Source organism: Triticum urartu, chromosome 7A (genome assembly GCF_056163025.1).
Source record: "Triticum urartu cultivar PI428250 chromosome 7A, HENAU_Tu73, whole genome shotgun sequence".
Lineage (NCBI taxonomy): Eukaryota > Viridiplantae > Streptophyta > Magnoliopsida > Poales > Poaceae > Triticum > Triticum urartu.
The window spans coordinates 722,448,779-722,470,966 of record NC_141879.1 but is presented as its reverse complement, the minus strand read 5'-3'; the positions used below and the strand labels follow the sequence as shown (position 1 = coordinate 722,470,966).

At 44.7% G+C, this 22,188-nt stretch overlaps 1 long non-coding RNA gene across 1 annotated transcript; it reads right to left on the bottom strand.

Annotated features, from left to right (window-relative positions):
* Positions 1-223: 223 nt before the first annotated feature.
* On the bottom strand, positions 224-3,282 carry LOC125520836 (uncharacterized). The gene is made up of 4 exons (XR_015611848.1): positions 3,090-3,282; positions 2,151-2,960; positions 1,868-2,023; positions 224-1,765 (listed from the first exon to the last, which is right to left on the bottom strand). It is a non-coding gene; the product is annotated as an uncharacterized LOC125520836 (long non-coding RNA).
* Positions 3,283-22,188: the final 18,906 nt, after the last annotated feature.

Genomic DNA, 22,188 nt, shown 5'->3' with positions numbered 1-22,188 from the left:
TAGACTCATGCAATATGAAGAAAACCCCATCTTATTATCCTCGATGGCAACAATACAATACGTGCCTTGCTTCCCTTACTGTCACCGGGAAAGGACACCGCCAGATTGAACCCAAAGCTAAGCACTTCTCCCATTGCAAGAAAGATCAATCTAGTAGGCCAAACCAAAGTGATAATTCGAAGAGACTTGCAAAGATAACCCATCATACATAAAAGAATTCAGAGAAGATTAAATATTATTCATAGATAGACTTGATCATAAACCCACAATTCATCGGTCTCAACAAACACACCGCAAAAAGAAGATTACATTGAATAGATCTCCACAAGAGAGGGGGAGAACATTGTATTGAGATCCAAAAGGAGAGAAGAAGCCATCTGGCTACTAACTATGGACCCGTAGGTCTGAAGTAATCTACTCACACTTCATCGGAGAGGCTATGGTGTTGATGTAGAAGCCCTCTGTGATCGATGCCCCCTCCGGCGGAGCTCCGGAACAGGCCCCAAGATGGGATCTCATGGATACATAAAGTTACGGCGATGGAATTAGGGTTTTGGCTCCGTGTCTGACCGTTTGGGGGTACGTGGGTATATATAGGAGGAAGAAGTACGTCGGTGGAGCAACAGGGGGCCCACGAGGGTGGAGGGCGCGCCTAGGGGGGGCAGGCGTGCCCCCCTACCTCGTGGCCTCCTGTTGATTGGCTTGACGTAGGGTCCAAGTCTCCTGAGTTGTATTCAGTGAGAAAATCACGTTCCCGAAGGTTTCATTCTGTTTGGACTCTGTTTGATATTCCTTTTCTTCGAAACCCTAAAACAGGCAAAAAAACAGCAATTCTGGGCTGGGCCTCCGGTTAATAGGTTAGTCCTAAAAATAATATAAAAGTGGATAATAAATCCCAATAATGTCCAAAACAGTAGATAATATTGCATGGAGCAATCAAAAATTATAGATACGTTGGAGACGTATCAAGGTGTGTCCTGTCGAACACATAGTTTCTTTGATGAGTCTTGCTCATTGCTTGAGTTGGGTGCGACAGACCTTTTACGGTCAATTGAGCTATTTGCTGATGAGGTACCCGTAATGCATGAATTTTGATGGATTATGTCTAGATATGTTGTAGTCTGTTGATGATGATACATGCATAGTAGTACTAATATAGATGCCTGAAACTAAATGATGACCTTCATTATCGACAGGTGCAGAGAACCTTGATACTATCTTGTTTGCAATTGGCGTGACAAACAGTTCTTCTTCTCTGGTTGGCACATTGTTAATGTTACCATTGGTCGGAAGCTCGCTCTTCAGAATGCATTGTTTTCGACCATTGGCCTTGCAACACGTACAATTTTCAGCTATGCAGATAACTATTTTATCTACGAAACTAAACATCGAGTTCTGGAAAGATTCCCTCATCTATGATATTCTAGCCAGCCCACGCGCATTGTGCTCTCTCAAAAGTATACCAAGCTTCTCGCCGACTGTGAACAAGACAAATAATTTGCTTAGATGGTAAGATGTGCAACTGAGATCAGGAAATTAAATTTGTTTGCTCGCCTAAGTGTAAAATACTCACAACGGACGGGTACTTGGTATGCAGATGTTTCGAAAATTCAAGTGGACCAGACTTGCCATAATTATTTCGGGGGATAACTGTTGATGGAATCTGCACTCTTTTTGTGTTGGGTGATGCCCTTGACTTGTTTGGGTTCAAATCAATGTTGGTGGCGCGTACAATTTCCTTGCTGATATTAAGATTTTGTCGGACCTGAAATAAATTGATGGATATTTGTTAGTACACTATAAGAAATGAACATATATGGAATCATATTTCTCCATGGAACAAGAACATCTAGAATATCATGCATACCGATGCGCCGTGGAATGATATTTCCCCAGCTCCCATGTTAACAGAAATGGACTCAATCATTTTCTTCATTGAATCATAATCAAAAAGTGCCATTCGCAGGAACATCCCCCTTAATTTTCTCAACAAACCCAGATCAAGGCTATCTAATACAAAAACCTGTATATATGGTGTACATTCAGAGGGAAAAGGTTAGCTGATTGTTGGGTTATAGCCAGAACATGCAAACTGCTTGATGAAAAAGGAAATAAATTAAGATAATTCGCATGTGGGAAGTCCTCCCTACCTGCAGGACCAAGTGGCATCCAACAATGTGGATGGTGGGGTTGCGCTTTATGACATCTGTCTTAAACTTCCTAACAGCTTGGAAGAGGTGCGTCAAAAGGTAACTGCACCAGTTCCATTCTCTGATTTTTAGATACATCATTAATTGCTCCCCAGAAATCAATTGTAATGTAGTCATGCTTGGCTGACGGTGCGAGCACATGACCTACGGCGAAAATGACAAAAGCAATCTTGAAACACTCAAGTTCTATCTTCCTAGATTCAGCGGAGATGTCGCGCATCAGATGTGCCTCTGCTGCCTTGAGGCTGTGTGTACCTTTGTCACCAAAGCTAGCTGCAAATCTTGAATACTCAATACACGCTTCTGACTGTTCAATGCCTTCTGATCTTATTGTTTTCTCACCGCAAGGGATGGCAAAAACATGGTGTACTTCTTGGTCAGACAACTCAATCATGCCTTCGCCCTCCAAGTTGATTGTGCTACTATCCACATCAACTCTATCCATTAGGGTAAGAACTGTACTTCAGATTTAACTTTTGCCATGATTTTATCAGGAACAATCCATCAAAACCAATTTCCCTTACGAGCTTTTTCTTGAAATCAGAAAACTTAGCTATTACCGAACCTAATTTCAACAGAGATAGCCTGGATGTAATCACAGGACTGCCGGGAGGGCCACTTGATCCACCAGAACAGTCCACATCACTGCCAAGTTCATCAGGAGAATAATCGCTGAGATTTTCTTTGTCCAGTACGGATGGAACTTCATCATTGCTTGCTATCTGGTCCATTTTGCTAGGGCTAAATGACCTACGATGTTTAGAGACAATGGGGGGGTGAGATTCCATAGTAGTGGCATCCGCGAACAAATGGAAACTGGACGAACTAAGACTGTGCTAACCAAAACATTGCTTTGACACAAAGAGCTAGTATGAATACCTTGTTTGCGGAGGTTGATCTGCTGCCCGGGCCAACTAGTAGCATAGATGGCACGAATCCGAAGGAGATCGAAGAAATGGAGATCCAAGCAGCTGCTCCGAGGGAGGAGATAAGATGAGCAGAGGAAGAAGACGAGCTGGTTCAATGGAGTTTGGTGTGGTGTGGTAACTGGGAGGGCAGGTCGTGGTTGGGATGAGAGCAGAGGATAGTTGACAAGACAGCACCATGCCTCTTTCAATAATCAGGGTGGATCCAGATTCTTCCAATGGTACTGTTCACATGCCATGCCAGCGGCGCTGTACCGCTGCAGTAAACTTAATACTGTCTATTAGTACTGATGATTGGGTAGCCAGCAGATTAGTAATCCCATCTTGACTCATGTTATACCAGACGCCAAATTAGTACAAACATCCAAAGAAAAAGAAATGCATCCTATATCATAAGCCTCTCATTAATAGGAACAACACGCTGACTTTGGGAACATTTCGAGGTTAGCAATTTGGTTATAATAAAAATGGACAGGCCACGCATGTATATCTCCTACGTATGGAACATTTAGTCAAAACAAAATCAGTTGGTCATGTCAACCATTAGCTAATGGAACAAGTTCAGACTGTTATCGAGCTAATCGAACATGCCTTTTCGTGACGATAGGGCTGGGCATACGACTAGCAAAAGTTACTTTTCTCAGTACATGTGAGGCGATTAGATGTGTGCCAGGGAACACTGCTGTAGACATTCAACACTTGCTAGATTCTCACCCTAGTGCTGCGCAATACGCGGGCTGGAAAGGCTCTACGGCCGACAGCGAGCGTGAATACAGGAAAGGCTCGCATCCCAATAGGATATGGACGGACGAGATTCCGGCCTACCTGAGGCTCGGCCTCCATTAGGTATTTTCGCCGCTATTGGCTATATACTAGTGCCACATCACCTATAGTCTTCTTAGAAAACATAGCAGACTGACTATACAATAAGCTGCTGGATGTAGATTAATTTGTAGGTCGACTATACATTCAAGTGCATGAGTCCTGCTTCAGTATACCCCTTTACAAAATGTATAAAGGGTAGTATGTATATTTTGCAAATTATACCCACTTCCGTATGTAGAAAGTATAAGCCACAGGTGCGTACAATTCCCGGTGCGCACACGCCTCCTCATGGGCTAGGCCCGTTTAGTATATTTTTTAAGTTTTAATTAAAAATAAAAAAATGAATGTCAGAACTGGGATTCGAACTCCAGTCCTAATGCACTAGGAAAAACGGCAAAACCATCTGAGATAACCAATCTGCACAACGAATAGTGATAAGAAAAAAACATAGCACCTTGATTCTTTGGTTTTTTCTTTCGATTTTTATGCATGGTTTTCGCTCGGGGTTTTATTTTTACTTTTCTTCATAAAATAAAATATTAATATTTTAACAAATGTACGTAAACTTTAAAAAAATCATGTATTTTAAACTTTCTCAGAATATTAAAGCACGAACATTTTTTCAAAAAGAGCGAACAAAATTTTCAACACAAACATTTTTGAAAAACAGTAACAAATTTTGAATTCCACAAAAAATAAAAAAAATACGAACAAATTTTGGATTCTGAAAATTCTGAATTTAGGAGAGGTAGAAACAATAAAAAGAAAAAGTGAAAGAAGACAAAAAGGAAAAAAAAAGACAAAAAACAGGAGAGAATATAAAAATAAAAAATTGAAAAAAGAAGAGAAAACGCAGTTCACGATCTGCGAGAAGGTTCCCAAAACATGAAAAAAAAATGACTGGGAAGCCAATGTTCACAAAAAGGGGAACACTTTTTTGTAATTCTTTTTAATAAAAAATCAAATTTTTGAGAATACTTTTAAATGCATGAATATATTTGTAAAATTTGATGAACTTTATTTAAATCCACGAGCTCTTCGACCAGCCCAACATGCGCCCGATGGGAGCAATGTCGTCGCCTAGTTGGGCCAAGGCCTAAGCGTTTTGTTTTGTTTTCTATTTTTTGGTTATCATTTTTATTTTTGTAGTACCAAAATACAAGTTTTATATAAATTTTTCAAATAATGATTTTAAATACGTTTGTCTTTAAAATATTTATTAAATGCTTAAAAAAACATTTATAATTTTCAATTTTATCTATTCATATTTATTACTTATGTTAGAAAAACAAAATACCAATTTTAAATACCTGTTTAGATTATGATTTTAAATATATTTTTCTCAAACCTGAAATGGATGCCTACCATGGGCATCCCCACCGGCTTGCAAAAGTTAGGACCATTTCAAGAATGTTAAAAAAACACTATGTTCAATCCTGGGTAGGCCAGAAGGCTCCGTTTAAAAGCACCATGTTTGCATTAGTCAAATGACCCCAATTTTCTTATTTACTTGTATGACTATCTCAAGGCGCCATGCCAAGTTGGTATTTTACAATTTTTGCATCTTCTAGAGTTTTCTCGGTCATAAAGGGCGATAAATGGTCGGACGTGTTGCAACTCAGTTTTTTTGATTGTTGGAAATATGAGCAAATTACTACGAGATTTAATCCGAATAAACAAAAGATAAATCATGACTACAATAGCAGAGATTAAACTAATCGTGCGAACTAGCATATTAGATGAACAGATCACATCTAGGACACATACTAGAAATATGAATTCTACCACGATCTTGAGCAGGAAAGATAGAATCACATACGGTGCAGCGGGAGCAGCACCGCCGGCGTTGACGTTGTTGCCCATGTCGTCGAGGATGAGATTGCCGAGGTCGGGGAAGAAGTCGTCGTTGGCGAAGTCATCGCTGCCAGCAGTCGCGCGAGTGCGCTCCCCAAAAGCCTGATCGCCCCTCTCCCGTACAGGATCACAAGAGGCGGGGTTGGGGAGGCCTGCTGTCCCTTCTCTTGGTGCGCACCGAAAGAAGGGATGGAGAAGACTTGCTTGATGGTGCAATTATCTGGAACAGTGGTGTGAATCCATACGAAACGGCGGCGGCTAGGGTAGACGTCTGCCTGACTATATAGTGCGGGTCGGGTAGGTCGTCGGAGTAAATCCCACGTCTGAGTCATCACGATACAAAAGAATCGGAAATGGTTCAGTAATTAACGTGTTCGTTAATTATTTATTAATGACTTATTAATTTTTCTGGAGCCGCAAAAATATAGACAACATGCATAACTCTATCCTCGGCTCAATTCCGCGGCGCGGCGTGGCGGGCGAGGAGGAGGATCCTCATTGCTGCACAGAAGAATTATGTTCGTGATGCACTGCTAGGTGACAGAACTATTGCAGGAGCAGATGCAGACAAGCTCGGTATGAGGACTACTTGAAAGTTTAGTGCACACCATACTTTACAGCTTAGAACCGGGACTTCAAAAATATTTTGAACGACATGGAGCATATGAGCACGCGTGTAGGTCTCCTCTTCTCATGCTCATACAAGTGGTAGAAGAACTTACCTTTTAAAGAGGTGCAAATCTCTCTCAACTTCCGTGATGAGACTAAATTCTAGTCTCACTCACTCTACTGACATGTGTGTATGAATAAGCGAAGAAAATTTCAGAATTTTAGTTGGGCTTTGGGTCAAAGACCTAATAGCAAAATTCCAACAGTAGCCTGGCGCAACCGTACGCGTAGCCGCGCGTCTGGCGGCCACGTTGGCCTCCTCGCCGAGGACGACCTCGTTGGTCCAGAATTCGTCGGACCACGGAGGATCATACGAAACTTGCGCCATTAGCGGTGGAAAGTTGAGGAGAGGACCATACACATACTGCGCCGTTTCCGGCGGAAAGCAGAGGAGGATGGCGAGGACGACGGCGAGGGCGAGCAGGCAGGGGCGGCGCACGGAGGTGGTGGACATGCTAGGTGGTTTCGATCTGGGCACGGGGACGTTCGACTTTTTTTTTTGAGCGTAGACGTTCGACTATTTTTTTGCGAGAGAGAAAAACGGCAACGCAAAATCCCCCAAAACTTACCCGGTCGTTTATTCTTACCGCGTCACGCCTCGAAAGGCCGAAAGGCCGAAAGCAGAAAAGAGTTGGGCCGGGCTCGCAACTCCTGATTTTCTAACCCTCGCCGCCCTCCTCAACTCTTGCGTTGCGTCCCGTACTCGCGTCCCGTACTCCCGTACTCGCGTCCACGAGCAGGAGCAGGTCGATCCGCTGGTCCGGAGACCAGAGCCATGGCAAACTATCGTGTCTGAAACCACGATGTCGTATTTGTTTGACGGTGGCATGTCTCTCTGGACATTGCAGTGGGCTCTTCGAGATCCAGGGCGTCCATGAACAAGCTGCCCGATCGAGGTCACAGACGAGTTCAGTACAACCGGAACGCCGTCGGTGATCTCAATTCGGGATGTTGGTCGTGCCTCCAGGTCTGTAAACGACATAATATCTCTAAACCCCACTATCCGCTATTTACATAAGAGCACCTGAGCCCCTTTTAACACCCATAAACATATCTCTCTCTGTGTGTGCATAATCTGATTACAGCTAGTTGATCTTCCTGTTGGTTGCATTCTGTCGTGTAAGCATTCATAATCTTGTTTCTCTGAACCATTAGTTTACATGATTTCTTGTTCTCCAACTTTTCTGGTGATAAAAAGTGAAAAACACTTGTGTTATTGGTCATGTGCAAAGAAATCAATACTGAGGCCAACTCCAACACGACGACCCAAACGAACACAAATTTTGCGCCGAGTTTCGGAATTAAAGAAAAGGCAGCGAAGTCCATTTTACATTAGTTAAAACTAAAAAACAATAAAATATAAATAGCCAGCGGTGGGCGGTATATGTAGGCGGCGGCGGCGGCCTCCTTGGCCTGGTCGATGTAGACCGGCGCCTCTATCCACGGGGATGCTATGCCGCCTGCTTTGTCTGCTCCTCCTGGTACGCCGCCTGCTAAACCGGTTGCTGGCATGCCGCCTGCTGGACCGCATACTGGTGCGCCGCCTGCTGAGCCGCCAACGTGTGCAGCTCAGCCTCCTCATCGGTCACGCCAAGCCACATGGGTGTGCACGACACATAAACAGGCACTGTCCTCGTCCACGACTATCGACCATGACTATCCATGAAGCGGTCACAACTCCTCCTTAATAGGCTCGGGCACGAGCTGGTTTGGTGGCGGTGGGGGCGTGTTGGCAGGCCTTCCAGCCGCCGATCCTGCCTGCAGCTGTGCAAGGCCAGACCACTAGGCGAGCTCCATGAGCTCAGACTCCTCGAAGGACCTTCCAAAAAGTTGGGACAAGAAGTTGCATTGCGGAAAACTACGTCTATGCGGGTGACACTGTCAGCTCAAGTAACAAGCCAAAAGCCCCAACAATGATAATTAAGCTAGAGTTTAAAAAAACAATTGATTCGATTTCCTGCTCCTCGCTTATCACCATGCTTGCCCTGACCGCTTGTGTGGTTGGATCTTGAATTTATTCTCGTCTGGGAAAATGGCCGTTACTTTTAATGGTGTCCCTCGGAGTTGGATCACCTGCTGGAACGGGCCGCGGCGGGGTGTTCCATTCTCTCCATATCTTTTTATCATCCTCACGGACCTTCTTTAGCAGCTAATTCTCAAAGCTCACACCAGTGGCAACACAGACCTACACAACCTCATGTACCCAGACCTCCCTCCACCATTCTACAGTATGCGGATGACCCATCATAGCCAAATCCTCTGTTCGCCCTATAGAGAACCTCAAAATAATCTTGGATAACATTGCATTAGAATCTGGCCTTACCATCAACTTCACTAAGACTACATTTGTCCCTCTTCACACAGGCGATCTCACTGTGACTACCATTGCCACTGCCCTAGGTTGCGAAACTTTTTGCTCCCACATACGTACCTTGGTCTACCCCTATCACCACACAAACTCCCTGCCCTTGCTTTCCAATCAATCATGGCAAACTTTTACAAATACCTAACTGGTTGGCGGGCAAACCTACTACTCGGCAGCACTAGGCTAATTCTTTTGTCCTTGATCTTAGACTCTCTCCGTACCTATTTCATATCTATTTTTCAAGTTAATAAAAAGTGCTTAAAGAGATCAACGCCATTTGAAGAGCTTTCTTTTGGACTGCTGATACGTCTCCAACGTATCTACAATTTTTGATTGCTCCATGCTATTATATTATCTATTTTGGATGTTAATGGACTTTATTTTACACTTTTATATCATTTTTGGGACTAACCTACTAATCGGAGGCCCAGCTCAAATTGCTGTTTTTTTTGCCTATTTTAGGGTTTCGAAGAAAAGGAATATCAAATGGAGTCCAAACGGAATGAAACCTTCGGGAACATGATTTTCTCAACAAACATGATCCACGAGACTTGCAGTATGCGTCAAGAAACAATGGAAGAATGCACGAGGCAGGGGGCGCGCCTACCCCCTGGGCGCGCCCTCCACCCTCGTGGGCCCTCCGTTGCTCCACCGACGTACTTCTTCCTCCTATATATATCCACGTACCCCCAAACATCCAGGAGCACCACGAAAACCTAATTCCACCACCGCAACCTTCTGTACCCGAGAGATCCCATCTTGGGGCCTTTTCCGGGGCTCCACCGGAGGGGGCATCGATCCCGGAGGGCCTCTACATCAACTCCATGGCCTCTCCGGTGATGTGTGATTAGTTTACTTCAGACCTACGGGTCCATAGTTATTAGCTAGATGGCTTCTTCTCTCTCTTTGGATCTCAATACAAAGTTTTTCTCGATCTTCTTGGAGATCTATTCGATGTAATCTTCTTTTGCGGTGTGTTTGTCGAGATCCGATGAATTGTGGGTTTATGATCCAGATTATCTATGAACAATATTTGATTCTCCTCTGAATTATTTTATGTATAATTGGTTTATCTTTGCAAGTCTATTCAAATTATCAGTTTAGTTTGGCCTACTAGATTGATCTGTATTGCAATGGGAGAAGTGCTTAGCTTTGGGTTCAATCTTGCAGTGCTCGATCTTAGTGACAGAAAGGGAACCGACACATATTGTATTGTTGTCATCGAGGATAAAAATATGGGGTTTATATCATATTGCATGAGTTTATTCTCTACATCATGTCATCTTTCTTAAATCATTACTCTGTTCTTATGAACTTAATACTCTAGATGCATGCTGGATAGTGGTCGATGTGTGGAGTAATAGTAGTAGATGCAGAATCGTTTCGGTCTACTTGTCTCGGACGTGATGCCTATATACATGATCATACCTAGAGATTCTCATAACTATGCTCAATTCTATCAATTGCTCGACAGTAATTCGTTTACCCACCGTAATACTTATGCTCTTGAGAGAAGCCACTAGTGAAACCTATGCCCCCGGTCTATCTTCTATCATATTAATCTTCCAGTACTTAGTTATTTCCATTGCCATTTATTTTACTTTGCATCTTTATTTATCTTTATCATAGAAATACCAAAAATATTATCTTATCATATCTATCAGATCTCACTCTCGTAAGTGACCGTGAAGGGATTGACAACCCCTTTATCGCGTTGGTTGTGAGGTTCTTATTTGTTTGTGTCGGTGCGTGGGACTTGAGCATGATCTCCTACTGGATTGATACCTTGGTTCTCAAAAACCGAGGGAAATACTTATGCTACTTTACTCCATCACCCTTTCCTCTTCAAGGGAAAACCAACGCAGTGCTCAAGAGGTAGCAAGACGGATTTTTGGCGCCGTTGCCCGGGAGATTCATGCCAAGTCAAGCATAAGTCAAGACATACCAATTTTCATGTTTTGAGTAAAGATTTGATGGATTATGGAACAAGGAGTGGCAAGAGCCTAAGCTTGGGGATACCCATGGCACCCCAAGGTAAAATTCAAGGACACCAAAATGCCTAAGCTTGGGGATGCCCCGGAAGGCATCCCCTCTTTCGTCTTCGTCTATCGGTAACTTTACTTGGAGCTATATTTTTATTCACCACATGATATGTGTTTTGCTTGGAGCGTCTTGTATGATTTGAGTCTTTGGTTTTTAGTTTACCACAATCATCCTTGATGTACATGTTGGAAATATGCCCTAGAGGCAATAATAAAATGATTATTATATTTCCTTGTTCATGATAATTGTCTATTATTCATGCTATAATTGTATTATCCGGAAATCATAATACATCTGTGAATACATAGACCACAATGTGTCCCTAGTGAGCCTCTAGTTGACTAGCTCGTTGATCAACAGATAGTCATGGTTTCCTGGCTATGGACATGGGGATGTCATTGATAACGGGATCACATCATTAGGAGAATGATGTGATGGACAAGACCCAAACCTAAGCATAGCACAAAGATCGTGTAGTTCGTTTGCTGTAGCTTTTCTGGATGTCAAGTATCATTTCCTTAGACCATGAGATTGTGCAACTCCCGGATACCGTAGGAGTGCCTTGGGTGTGCCAAATGTCACAACATAACTGGGTGACTATAAAGGTACATTACAGGTGTCTCCAAAAGTGTCTGTTGGATTGGCACGAATCGAGACTGGGATTTGTCACTCCGTATGACGGAGAGGTATCTCTCTGGGCCCACTCGGTAATGCATCATCATAATGAGCTCAATGTGATCAAGTGGTTGATCACGGGATCATGCATTACGGTACGAGTAAAGTGACTTGCCGGTAACGAGATTGAACAAGGTATTGGGATACCGACGATCGAGTCTCGGGAAAGTAACGTACCGATTGACAAAGGGAATTGAGTACGGGATTGATTAGGTCCTCGACATCGTGGTTCATCCGATGAGATCATCGAGGAGCATGTGGGAGCCAACATGGGTATCCAGATCCCTCTGTTGGTTATTGACCAGAGAGTCATCTCGGTCATGTCTGCTTGTCTCCTGAACCTGTAGGGTCTACACACTTAAGGTTCGGTGACGCTAGGGTTGTATAGATATGAGTATGCAGTAATACGAAAATTGTTCGGAGTCCCGGATGAGATCCTGGACGTCACGAGGAGTTCCGGAATTGTCCGGAGGTGAAGAATTATATATAGGAAGTATAGTTTCAGCCATCGGAAAGGTTCGGGGTCACCGGTATTGTACCGGGACCACCGGATGGGTCCCGGGGGTCCACCGGGTGGGACCACCCATCCCGGAGGGCCCCATGGGCTGAAGTGGGGAGGGGAACCAGCCCATAGTGGGCTGGTGCGCCCCCCCTGGGGCCCCCGTGCGCCTAGGGTTGGGAACCCTAGGGGAGGGGGCGCCTCCACTTGCCTTGGGGGGTACTCCACCCCCTTGGCCGCCGCCCCCCTAGGAGATCCCATCTCCTAGGGCCGGCGCACCCCCCAAGGGGGCCTATATAAAGGAGGGGGGAGGGAGGGCAGCAACACCTCAAGCCTTGGCGCCTCCCTCTCCCCTGCTACACCTCTCCCTCTCGCAGAAGCTCGGCGAAGCCCTGCTGCGATCACTGCTGCATCCACCACCACGCCGTCGTGCTGCTGGATCTTCATCAACCTCTCCTTCCCCTTGCTGGATCAAGAAGGAGGAGACGTCATCCGCTCCGTACGTGTGTTGAATGTGGAGGTGCCGTCTGTTCGGCACTTGGTCATCGGTGATTTGGATCACGGCGAGTACGACTGCATCATCCCCGTTCTCTTGAACGTTCCGCGCGCGATCTACAAGGGTATGTAGATGCACTCTCCTCTCGTTGCTAGTTGACTCCATAGATTGATCTTGGTGAAACGTAGGATTTTTTTGTTTTCTGCTACGATCTCCAACAGTGGCATCATGAGCTAGGTCTATGCGTAGTTACTATGCACGAGTAGAACACAAAGTAGTTGTGGGCGTCGATATTGTCAATTTGCTTGCCGTTACTAGTCTTATCTTGATGCGGCGGCATTCTAGTTGCTGGTGGGTGTCTGTCTCTCCCACTTTAGTCGGATCGGATTCGATGAACAGGGTCCTTATGAAGGGTAAATAGAAATTGGCAATTCACGTTGTGGTTTTGGCGTAGGTAAGAAACGTTCTTGCTACAAACCTATAGCAGCCACGTAAAAACTTGCAACAACAATTAGAGGACGTCTAACTTGTTTTTGCAGCAAGTGTTTTGTGATGTGATATGGCCAAAGGTTGTGATGAATGATGAATTATATATGTGATGTATGAGATTGATCATGTTCTTGTAATAGGAATCACGACTTGCATGTCGATGAGTATGACAACCGGCAGGAGCCATAGGAGTTGTCTTTATTTATTTATGACCTGCGTGTCAACATAAACGTCATGTAATTACTTTACTTTATTGCTAAAGCGTTAGCCATAGTAGTAGAAGTAATAGATGACGAGACAACTTCAAGAAGACACGATGATGGAGATCATGATGATGGAGATCATGGTGTCATGCCGGTGACAAGATGATCATGGAGCCCCAAGATGGAGATCAAAGGAGCTATATGATATTGGCCATATCATGTCACTATTATTTGATTGCATGTGATGTTTATCATGTTTTTGCATCTTGTTTACTTAGAATGACGATAGTAAATAAGATGATCCCTCATAATAATTTCAAGAAAGTGTCCCCCCTAACTATGCGCCGTTGCGATAGTTCGTTGTTTCGAAGCACCACATGATGATCAGGTGTGATAGATTCCAATGTTCACATACAACGGGTGTAAGACAGATTTACACACGCAATACACTTAGGTTGACTTGACGAGCCTAGCATGTACAGACATGGCCTCGGAACACAGAAGACCGAAAGGTCGAGCATGAGTCGTATAGAAGATACGATCAACATGAAGATGTTCACCGATGTTGACTAGTCCGTCTCACGTGATGATCGGACACGGCCTAGTCAACTCGGATCATGTTATACTTAGATGACTGGAGGGATGTTTATCTAAGTGGGAGTTCATTGAATAATTTGATTAGATGAACTTAATTATCATGAACTTAGTCTAAAATCTTTACAATATGTCTTGTAGATCAAATGACCAACGTTGTCCTCAACTTCAACGCGTTCCTAGAGAAAACCAAGCTGAAAGACGATGGCAGCAACTATATGGACTGGGTCCAGAACCTGACGATCATCCTCATAGCTGCCAAGAAAGATTATGTCCTAGTAGCACCGCTAGGTGACGCACCCGTCCCACAGAACCAAGATGTTATGAACGCTTGGCAGACATGTGCTGATGATTACTCCCTTGTTCAGTGCAGCATGCTTTACAGCTTAGAACTGGGGCTCCAAAAGCGTTTTGAGCGACACGGAGCATATGAGATGTTCGAAGAGCTGAAAATGGTTTTCCAAGCTCATGCCCGGGTCGAGAGATATGAAGTATCCGACAAGTTCTTCAGCTGTAAGATGGAGAAAATAGTTCTGTCAGTGAGCACATACTCAAAATGTCTGGGTTGCATAACTGCTTGACTCAGCTGGGAGTTAATCTCCCGGATGACGCGGTCATTGACAGAATCCTTCAGTCGCTTCCACCAAGCTACAAGAGCTTTGTGATGAACTTCAATATGCAGGGGATGGAAAAGACCATTCCTGAAGTATTTGCAATGCTGAAATCAGCAGAGGTAGAAGTAAAAAAGGAACATCAAGTGTTGATGGTGAATAAAACCACTAAGTTCAAGAAAGGCAAGGGTAAGAAGAACTTCAAGAAGGACGGCAAGGGAGTTGCCGCGCCCGGTAAGCAAGCTGCCGGGAAGAAGCCAAAGAATGGACCCAAGCCCGAGACTGAGTGTGCTTTTATTGCAAGGGAAGTGGTCAGTGGAAGCGGAACTGCCCAAAATACTTAGCGGACAAGAAGGCCGGCATCACAAAAGGTATATGTGATATATATGTAATTGATGTGTACCTTACCAGTACTCGTTGTAGCTCCTGGGTATTTGATACCGGTGCCGTTGCTCACATTTGTAACTCAAAGCAGGAGCTGCGAAATAAGCGGAGACTGGCGAAGGACGAGGTGACGATGCGCGTCGGGAATGGTTCCAAGGTCGATGTGATCGCCTCGGCACGCTACCTCTACATTTACCTATGGGATTAGTTTTAAACCTCAATAATTGTTATTTAGTGCCAGCTTTGAGCATGAACATTGTATCAGGATCTCGTTTAATATGAGATGGCTACTCATTTAAATCTGAGAATAATGGTTGTTCTATTTATATGAGAGATATGTTTTATGGTCATGCTCTGATGGTGAATGGTTTATTCTTAATGAATCTCGAGCTTAATGCTACACGTATTCATAGTGTGAATACCAAAAGATGTAAGGTTGATAATGATAGTCCCACATACTTGTGGCACTGCCGCCTTGGTCACATAGGTGTCAAACGCATGAAGAAGCTCCATGCAGATGGACTTTTAGAGTCTCTTGATTATGAATCATTTGACACGTGCGAACCATGCCTCATGGGTAAAATGACCAAGACTCCATTCTCAGGAACAATGGAGCGAGCAACCAACTTATTGGAAATCATACATACTGATGTGTGCGGTCCAATGAGTGTTGAGGCTCGCGGTGGCTATCGTTATGTTCCCACCCTCACTGATGACTTGAGTAGATATGGGTATGTCTACTTAATGAAACACAAGTCTGAGACCTTTGAAAAGTTCAAGGAATTTCAGAGTGAGGTTGAGAATCAACGTGATAGGAAAATCAAGTTCTTGCGATCAGATTGTGGGGGAGAATACTTGAGTCACGAATTTGGCACACACTTAAGAAAATGTGGAATAGTTTCACAACTCACGTCGCCTGGAACACCTCGGCGTAATGGTGTGTCTGAACGTCGTAATCGCACTCTATTAGATATGGTGCGATCTATGATGTCTCTTACCGATTTACCGCTATCATTTTGGGGCTATGCTTTAGAGACTGCCGCATTCACTTTAAATAGGGCTCCGTTGAAATCCGTTGAGATGACACCGTATGAATTATGGTTTGGGAAGAAACCTAAGCTGTCGTTTCTAAAAGTTTGTGGATGCGATGCTTATGTCAAGAAACTTCAACCTGAATAGCTCGAACCCAAGTCGGAAAAATGCGTCTTCATAGATACCCTAAAGAAACTGTTGGGTATACCTTCTACCTCAGATCCGAAGGCAAGATCTTTGTTGCCAAGAATGGGTCCTTTCTAGAGAAAGAGTTTCTCTCAAAAGAAATAAGTGGGAGGAAGGTAGAACTTGATGAAGTATTACCTCTTGAACCGGTAAGTGGCGCAGCTCAAGAAAATGTTCCTGAGGTGCCTGCACCGACTAGAGAGGAAGTTGTTGATGATGATCATGAAACTTCAGATCAAGTTGCTACTGAACTTCGTAGGTCCACAAGGACACGTTCCGCACCAGAGTGGTACGGCAACCCTGTCTTGGAAATCATGTTGTTAGACAACGGTGAACCTTCGAACTATGAAGAAGCGATGGCGGGCCCAGATTCTGACAAATGGCTGGAAGCCATGAATCCGAGATAGGATCCATGTATGAAAACGAAGTATGGACTTTGACTGACTTGCCCGTTGATCGGCGAGCCATAGAAAATAAATGGATCTTTAAGAAGAAGACAGACGCGGATGGTAATGTGACCATCTATAAAGCTCGGCTTGTCGCTAAGGGTTATCGACAAGTTCAAGGGGTTGACTACGATGAGACTTTCTCACCCGTAGCGAAGCTGAAGTCCGTCCGAATCATGTTAGCAATTGCCGCATTCTATGATTATGAGATATGGCAAATAGACGTCAAAACGGCATTCCCTAATGGTTTCCTTAAGGAAGAATTGTATATGATGCAGCCGGAAGGTTTTGTCGATCCTAAGAATGCTGACAAGGTGTGCAAGCTCCAACGCTCGATTTATGGGCTGGTGCAAGCATCTCGGAGTTGGAACATTCGCTTTGATGAGATGATCAAAGCGTTTGGGTTTATGCAGACTTATGGAGAAGCCTGCATTTACAAGAAAGTGAGTGGGAGCTCTGTAGCATTTCTCATATTGTATGTGGATGACATACTGTTGATGGGAAATGATATAGAATTCTTGGAAAGCATAAAGGCCTATTTGAACAAGTGTTTTTCAATGAAGGACCTTGGAGAAGCTGCTTATATATTAGGCATCAAGATCTATAGAGATAGATCGAGACGCCTCATTGGTCTTTCACAGAGTACGTACCTTGACAAGATATTGAAGAAGTTCAAAATGGCTCAGTCAAAGAAGGGGTTCTTGCCTGTATTGCAAGGTACGAGATTGAGCTTGGCTCAATGCCCGACCACGGCAGAAGATAGAGAAAAGATGAGTGTCGTCCCCTATGCCTCGGCCATAGGGTCTATCATGTATGCTATGCTGTGTACCAGACCTGATGTAAACCTTGCCGTGAGTTTGGTAGGAAGGTACCAAAGTAATCCCGGCATGGAACACTGGACAGCGGTCAAAAATATCTTGAAGTACCTGAAAAGGACTAAGGAAATGTTTCTCGTTTATGGAGGTGACGAAGAGCTCGTCGTAAAGGGTTACGTCGATGCTAGCTTCGACACAGATCTGGATGACTCTAAGTCACAAATCGGATACGTGTATATTTTGAATGGTGGGGCAGTAAGCTGGTGCAGTTGCAAGCAAAGCGTTGTGGCGGGATCTACATGTGAAGCGGAGTACATGGCAGCCTCGGAGGCAGCACACGAAGCAGTCTGGGTGAAGGAGTTCATTACCGACCTAGGAGTCATACCCAATGCGTCGGGCCCGATGACTCTCTTCTGTGACAACATGGAGCTATTGCCCTTGCCAAGGAGCCCAGGTTTCACAGGAAGACCAGGCATATCAAGCGTCGCTTCAACTCCATTCGTGAAAGTGTTCAAATTGGAGACATAGAGATTTGTAAAGTACATACGGACCTGAATGTAGCAGATCCGTTGACTAAACCTCTCCCTAGAGCAAAACATGATCAACACCAGAATTCCATGGGTGTTCGATTCATCACAATGTAACTAGATGATTGACTCTAGTGCAAGTGGGAGACTGTTGGAAATATGCCCTAGAGGCAATAATAAAATGATTATTATATTTCCTTGTTCATGATAATTGTCTATTATTCATGCTATAATTGTATTATCCGGAAATCGTAATACATGTGTGAATACATAGACCACAATGTGTCCCTAGTGAGCCTCTAGTTGACTAGCTCGTTGATCAACAGATAGTCATGGTTTCCTGGCTATGGACATGGGGATGTCATTGATAACGGGATCACATCATTAGGAGAATGATGTGATGGACAAGACCCAAACCTAAGCATAGCACAAAGATCGTGTAGTTCGTTTGCTGTAGCTTTTCTGGATGTCAAGTATCATTTCCTTAGACCATGAGATTGTGCAACTCCCGGATAGCATAGGAGTGCCTTGGGTGTGCCAAACGTCACAACGTAACTAGGTGACTATAAAGGTACATTACAGGTGTCTCCGAAAGTGTCTGTTGGGTTGGCACGAATCGAGACTGGGATTTGTCACTCCGTATGACGGAGAGGTATCTCTCTGGGCCCACTCGGTAATGCATCATAATAATGAGCTCAGTGTGATCAAGTGGTTGATCACGGGATCATGCATTACGGTATGAGTAAAGTGACTTGCCGGTAACGAGACTGAACAAGGTATTGGGATACCGACGATCGAGTCTCGGGCAAGTAACGTACCGATTGACAAAGGGAATTGAGTACGGGATTGATTAGGTCCTCGACATCGTGGTTCATCTGATGAGATCATTGAGGAGCATGTGGGAGCCAACATGGGTATCCAGATCCCGCTGTTGGTTATTGACCAGAGAGTCGTCTCGGTCATGCCTGCTTGTCTCCCGATCCCGTAGGGTCTACACACTTAAGGTTCGGGGACGCTAGGGTTGTATAGATATGAGTATGCAGTAACCCGAAAGTTGTTCGGAGTCCCGGATGAGATCCTGGACGTCACGAGGAGTTCCGGAATTGTCCGAGGTGAAGAATTATATATAGGAATGTAGTTTCGGCCATCGGGAAAGTTTCGGGGTCACCGGTATTGTACCGGGACCACCGGATGGGTCCCGGGGGTCCATCGGGTGGGGCCACCGATCCCGGAGGGCCCCATGAGCTGAAGTGGGGAGGGGATCCAGCCCATAGTGGGCTGGTGCGCCCCCCCTTGGGCCCCCATGCACCTAGGGTTGGGAACCCTAGGGGAGGGGGCGCCTCCACTTGCCTTGGGGGTACTCCACCCCCTTGGCCGCCGCCCCCCTAGGAGATCCCATCTCCTAGGGCCGGCGCACCCCCAAGGGGGGCTATATAAAGGAGGGGGGAGGGAGGGCAGGAATACCTCAAGCCTTGGCGCCTCCCTCTCCCCTGCTACACCTCTCCCTCTCGCAGAAGCTCGGCGAAGCCCTGCTGCGATCACTGCTGCATCCTCCACCACGCCGTCGTGCTGCTGGATCTTCATCAACCTGTCCTCCCCCCTTGCTGGATCAAGAAGGAGGAGACGTCATCCGCTCTGTACGTGTGTTGAACGCGGAGGTGCCGTCTGTTCGGCACTTGGTCATCGGTGATTTGGATCACGGCGAGTATGACTCCATCATCCCCGTTCTCTTGAACGCTTCCGCGCGTGATCTACAAGGGTATGTAGATGCACTCTCCTCTCGTTGCTAGTTGACTCCATAGATTGATCTTGGTGAAACATTGGAATTTTTTTTGTTTTCTGCTACGATCTCCAACAGTACACACCTTTTGAGAGAGACTCAAATGATTGGTTATTTATTAGAATACTCTAGTGCTTCACTTATATCTTTTGAGCTATATAGTTTTTGCTCTAGTTCTTCACTTATATCTTTTAGAGCACGGTGATGGTTTTATTTTACAGAAATAATTGATCTCTCATGCTTCACTTATATTATTTTGAGAGTCCTTTAAGAACAACATGGCAATAATAAAAACTTTCATACAAGTGCATTGAATACTAAGAGAAGTTTGATACTTGATAATTGTTTGGAGATATGGAGATGTAGCGACCAGACCTCAAACGGTCCAATCTCTGTGCTCCGGTGTCATCCCTGGATCAGTAATGCTGACACCACACAGTACATGAAGGATTTATAATAGAGTAGCAATCACACACTTATTACATCGAGTGTCTCAAAAGAGAACTTACTACAATAAATATAGCTTAAGGCCATCTAATAACGATAACAGCGGAAGGCTTGGAAGATAAGTGAGTCCATCAACTCCAGCGGCATCACTGAGTATACAACCATGACCTAAAGCACCTTAATCGTCGTCTGAAAAGTCTGCAACATTAACGTTGCATCCCGAAACGGGTCAGCACATGGAATATGCTGGCAAAGTAACACATAGAGAGTAATACAAGAATATGGCTATTCTATATGCATATATGGCTGGTGGAAAGCTCTATGGTTACAGTTTTGCGTAAAGCCAATTTTTCCCTACTGCAAAGGAATAAATTTTATTTAACTATCATGGTAGTTTTAAACATTGAGAATGGTTGACAACATTCTCAATCCCAATTAAGCATCATCATTAAAAACCCAACAATTAACTTTAGAGTAACATGATGAGATTCACATGATAATCCAGGTACTAGATCCTCAAGATGTCCATAACCGGGGACAAGGCTAACCATGATTAGTTTATACACTCTGTAGAGGTTTGAGCACTTTTCCCCGCAAGACTCGATCTCCTCCATTGGTTTTCTCGCACTGCATGGTGTTTGAGAAACGGATGACCGAGACATAGTCTTTCAGAAGCACTAGCACGTTACGAATGGGTAGACCGTACCAACCTACATACCCTACATCTGCTAGTCTACCACTGTAAGAGTTCGCACGACTTAGTCAACTATGCTAGAGCCCGTAGTAGCTTGTGGCTGCACACGGAAGTTTCTAGTATGAATAATCTCATGATCCCTTTGAGCTTGGGTGGCGGTCCAAAAGAAAACAGGCAATCGCTGGAATACCCAGGTGCCTCAATCCACCCAGATGTGTGTTTAGGTTGCCACCTTAAATAAACCATTAATTAACAAAACTCACATCTGTCATGGATACACTCACCCAATCCACGTCTACTAGCATAACATAGCAATAATAAGGAAACGTAGAGTAACTCCCAAAGGTTTGATAATAAACAGGTAATAGGTTCTACCTCAACTACTTCCCAAACCCACAATTTAATTTGATCCTAATCATGTAATGTGTGAGGATTGATCTAATGCAATAAAACTGGGTAGTAGGAGGTATGATCAAAGTGTTACTTGCCTTGCCGAGGATCCGGGAAACCTAGCGATTTGAAGTAGCAAGCGGCGCACTCTGGGTACTCTATCGCAAACAAACAAGCACACAATAAGTACTCAACTAATGCACAGGTAAAACTCGAACAAGAGATCTAACCAGAAAGTTCAACTTAAGAACTCCGGTTGGCAAAAAGAATCAAAACGAACGAAGCAACGAAAGGCAAACGGCAAAAGAAACAAGCTTCGTCTACTATTCTGGATCTAAGGAAATTTTTACAGTGGCAAAAACTTGTTTGAGTTGGTTAAATGGAAAGAGGGTTTCGAGACGAAACTCCAGGCGCTTGAATCGCCTGATTCCGATAAACGAGTGAAAAGATAAACTAGAACGAACATCGGATCAGACATCGCCATCAGAAAAACCGCGGATTTAATCCGAGAAAAAGGAAAATGACGAACAGTTTAACAGAAACTAAACGAAAAACACGTTCGTTAAAACGAACGGACGAACGGGCGCTCGCTAAATAAATAAACCAGAAAAAACCGATCTATTTATTTAAAAAAAATGGAAACTAGGGTTTTCAAAAAAACCAAATCGGTTTTTCCACAAAAACCGGCCGGCGGCTACCTCGGCGGTGGCTCTCTGGTGGCGGGGCGGCGGTGGCGCGAGGCGGTGGGGCGGCGGCTCCGGGCGGCGCGGCGGCGGCAGGCGGCGGGGCGGCGGTGTGGGGTTGCAAGGGGGTGGCGGCGGTTATAAAGGGGGCGGGGGAGGTCGACTTGGGGGAGGCGTTGGCCTCGGTAGGCGTGTCCTCCCAGGACACGGCGGCGGCGATCGGGACTCCGGTCCCGATCCGGCTGGAGGCGGCGGCGGCGGGCTGGGCCCTTGGCCCAGTCGGGCGCGGGGTTTTTTTAACAATTACGCTACGCCTAAAAAAATCTAAAAAAATAAAAATCTAAA